Raw genomic sequence first — 4,567 nt, 5'->3', positions numbered from 1 at the left:
TTGTAGCAGATGCTACAATCTTGAGACAGAATGTCTTCTCCTTCAAGGAAAACTCAGTTTTTTTCTTAAGGCCTTTACACTGAGTAGATGAAACCCAACACATTACAAAAGATAATCTCCTTTACTTAAAGTTAACTCATTGTAGATGTTAACCACATCTACAAAGTACTTTCACAACAGCATGTGGATTAGGTTTGATTGAATAACTGGGTATTACCGCCTAGCCAAGTTGACACATAAAATTATTCCAGAGTTTCTACATGACTACGTGGAAGTAGGTTCCCTTGACAATCTGGGCATGCACACAGAAATGTTATGCAAGTAAGAAGTGAAAGCTTATTGTTTTAAGCCATTGAAATTTTGAGATTTGTTTCCTCAACTAAACTGCCTCCAAACAGTATACAAAATATTACTAAATAGAGATCTTTCCAGTCCTACTTCAAAGAATAGATGAAAGTAGCCCATAATTAAGCATTGATTGTTGATATGCTAGTAAATTTTACTGTGATGTTGAAGTTGGTTTATTATCTTTAGCAAGTTAAACACTTGTTAAAATGTGGATGATGCTTGAATTGGTCCAAGATGAACACATTTTTCATGGTACTATTTAAAGGTGAATATCTACCAAGCTTCATTTTGGAGTATTGCCTCTTTGAAATTAGTGGAGTGAATTTTACTGAGGTTTTAAAAATGTTGTGATTTTTGGATTAAATATTTCCAGAAGAGAGATAGCTATTAGCTTGGCTCTAAATTCTTGATGTGGTCCTCAAGCAGTTAAAGGGGCAAAGATGCAATAGTCACGTGGTTTTAGGCTGTAAACCTCAAAATCACAGAGGCAATTACTTGCTTGATTTGGTTGATATTCAGCCAAAATCTATGAACTCATATTCACTGGCATTGACTATATTTACTACTACCAGAATGATATTCAAATCATTCAGTGTGTAGCCCTAATAATAATTCTGTATGACTAGGGGCTGCTTCTTCAACATTACTTACACGTAATTTATAATCAAGATGTTCAATTAATAATTTCAGCACTTTACACAGTGTTAAGTCAGCTGAAAATATGTGATTTTTCCACTTTTCATTTTTCACAATGCTGAGAAATGCATAATAACCTGACAAAATAAGGATGCCAGGAAAGCAACGATTATTAACAGACTAATGCGAAAAGGAAAGGGTTTGAAGAGAAAAGCTGAAAAGTTGATTGAGTTCCGTAAAAATGTAAAGGTACAAAACTATTGCAAAAATAAAGCAGCCATGTCTATAACACTTTTTTATAATTATAATATATAATTTATAATTTATATATAATTTATAATTATAATTATTAAAGATAGCTTTGGAAAAGAAAATTGATCCATGTAGGTAGGACAGTCACCACTTTTGGTGCTTTCTCAGTGGAATCTGACAGAGATTTGCTGAAATCCCTTCATAAACTCAGTCCATGTTTATTTAGACTATTGTTGTTACCTTCCCAATCCACCTTCTTGGGTGCTATTTTTCTTTGTTTTTAATCTAACCAAATAACAAGTGTTAGTCCAGTTTAATTCAACTCATTAATTTGACTAATACTTATGTAAAATATTTTTCTCAGTGCTAAAGGGATGAAAAGAGAAAATATAACAAGTAATGTAATAATGGTTACCATTTCACTGTGCTAAGTGCTTTACATTGAATTTTTATAATCCTATAAGGTAGGTACAAACAAAATTCTATGGAAGTGAAGATTCAGAAAAGTTAAATTTAAGCTGTGTTTTAAACCCAAGTATGTGGGAGCAGTGACTAGTCTAGTTTGAGTGGTGGGTAGAGACAGTATGTGGAATTTTAAGAGATAAACCTTCAAGAGAACTGGAGGGCTATATACCATATATACTACCACAAGACAAATCAGCACTTGACTCAAAATAATATATTGACAACACTGTTAGGTCTTTCAACAGCTGAATCATTTGAGCTAAGGTGACACACAGCTGCAGTTTTAGCATTTCAGGGAGAGTAAATAAGACTTATCCCAACATTCATCATTTATGTTATAATGGGAACATATTTCCATTTACCTAGGATAATTAATCAGTGTTCTTGAGGGAATGGTACACAGAGGCAGTTCCTTTAAGGGAATTGCTCATGTCTTGGCAGACCTAGATGAAACATCATCTGTGGGGGACACAGGAGTGAGAATGAGGGCTGGGAGGCATGCAGTGAAGAGTCTCCTCTGCACTAGATACTTGACAGAGGAGTAATAATAATGAGATAAAGGTCGTTGGAAAAAGGAGACATAACAGATTTACCCTGTCACAGTGTATCCACATTCTGTTCTGCTTTCTTGTGTACATCAAGGTCTGTCAGAAGAAGAAGGCCAAAATATACAAAATCTGTTCTTAAAAAAGGAGATAAAACAAATTTCCCAAAAAGGGAGATATTGTTCACTGCTGGTATACAGGAACACTACAGGATTGGACTGTTTTTGATACTAATTTTGAAACGACTTTGAAGAAGAAGAAAAATGCCAAGCTGTTAAGTTTTAAGGTTGGGATAGACAAAGTTATCAGAGGATGGAATGAAGCACTCTTGGCTATGAGTAAAGTAGAAAAGGCTCGACTGGAGATTGAACCAGAATGGGCTTATGGAAAGAAAGGACAGCTTGATGCCAAAATTCCACCAAATGCAAAACTTATTTTTGAAGTGGAATTAGTGGATATTGACTGAAATAGTAAAGACATCAGCAACAATAAAACACGGCTTTGAAGAAACTTAGGTATCTAATTAGAACTGGTTACTATTGTAAGGGAAGAGTCAACTGGAAAATTCAAGAAGTTAAGTTAGAACTTGTTTACTTGATCCCCAACTTTTAAGAAATGTAATTCATTATAAATCCTTGAAGTTTAAAATATTTTACTATAGCTGTGTAGAATATCACTTAAAATAGACTGACTTACCTTTTACCTCATGTTGTAAACTAAAAGGCTCAATAAAAATTTATCCAATGTCTTGGGAAAAACAAAACAAAACAGAAGGCCACTTCAAAGGAGGATTAAATTAGGAATAGTATCCTTACTTCACAGATCTAAGCTGGGAGATTCAGAAGTTATTTCCTTCTTCTGGATCTAGATTTAGAGCAGTGCTAGATTACATAAGCTGCTTCTGGGGCACAGGCACTACTTGAGCAAAAGATTAATAAGCAAATGAGATAATGGCACGTGATCACCAGAATTAATAAGGTTTCCATTTTTTTTTTTTTTTTTTTTTTTTTTAAAGAGGGAGAATTTTAGAACTGCTAGAGTCCGGAAAAGTGACATATCCATGTGGACCAAAGGAAATTTTTGTGATCATTACCCAACTCTCCATTTAGTTTTATATTGAAGAAAATTGTATACTTATAAATGAGGATATTGAGGCCCAAACTTAGTAATTTGCATAAAGTAACATCAAATTAGTAACAGTGTTTTCCAACAAATACTCCATTATGCTATACTACCTCTTAAATAAGCCTAAAGAAATAATTTTGTTTTTTTTTTCCTAAAGATATGAAGACAACATGAGAGTTTTAATTTAAAACTATAAAACTTTCTGCTGACACTGCATCAATCTTGTACATGATTAGTTCTTATTGATGAAGCAGGAAATTCCTGATGAAAATTAATTCCCTTGGTATCTAAGAAGCCAGAAACTCCTTGGAAGGTGAAACAAGAGATACCATTGACTTTGTTGAATATACTTCAATGCTTACTGTACTAAGTACAAAACTTTGACTGAGGAGGGACTGCTATGGATTTTTATTTTATTAGAAAGAAAAAATAATAATTTTTAATAGACATTACCAGAGGTGGAAATGACTTTTTATGTAAACTCAGCTAAGCTGTTTGGAGTTAGTTATTGAAAGATGGCCTTAATCATTTTCAAGCTCAATTGAGAGTGAAATGTAGTTCCCCAAATATTAATAATTTCTATTCTGTTATGATTTGGGTTTGCCAAATGTCTTCACCATTTCCAAATATTTTTCCCACCATTTTCACCAATGTTTGAGAAGAAGATGTGGCACATATATACACTGAGATTAAAACTTTGCACATTTCCCCTTTGGATCTCAAAGTTTAGTCTCCCTAAGTTCCTTCTTGAAATACAAATATCTACTATGAGCTAATACTTTAAACCCTTATCAGCTAAAACTCCCCTGGAATTACTTAAGTGTTAGTTGGGAACACATAAGGAAAGGGGGGCACCAAATGTAGGAAGGGAAATACTGAAAACAGGGAGCTAGGGCTATCAAAAATGAACCTTCAGGACATCATTATTTTGCCTGGGCTTATTCTGACCTCAGAAAGGACAATATGGGTTGTTAGGTGTATCATAGTGTTAGAATTTTTTCACAACTCTCCTAAGTGGTATTACGTATCACAAATGTTTTAAATTAATTTCTTCCCCTCTGAAAAATATTTAACAATTGCTTATACTATATATGCCTTTACATTTTGAAGGATTGTTTTAAATCATTTTGTATTCAGGATAATGACTTCCAAAGCACTTACCATCTTGTGTTAATCAAACAAAAACACTTTGTTCA

The 4,567-nt window shown here is 33.5% G+C and overlaps 1 pseudogene; it reads left to right on the top strand.

Annotated features, from left to right (window-relative positions):
- Positions 1–1,167: 1,167 nt before the first annotated feature.
- LOC149747628 (peptidyl-prolyl cis-trans isomerase FKBP3 pseudogene) lies at positions 1,168–2,712 on the top strand (annotated as a pseudogene).
- The last annotated feature ends 1,855 nt before the right edge of the window (positions 2,713–4,567 follow it).

The sequence above is a fragment of the Delphinapterus leucas genome, chromosome 14 (genome assembly GCF_059928025.1).
Source record: "Delphinapterus leucas isolate spDelLeu-1000000601 "Yukka" chromosome 14, BTC_Dleu_Yukka2, whole genome shotgun sequence".
NCBI lineage: Eukaryota > Metazoa > Chordata > Mammalia > Artiodactyla > Monodontidae > Delphinapterus > Delphinapterus leucas.
The sequence above is the reverse complement of the archived record's forward strand: the minus strand, read 5'-3'. Positions and strand labels throughout refer to the sequence as shown.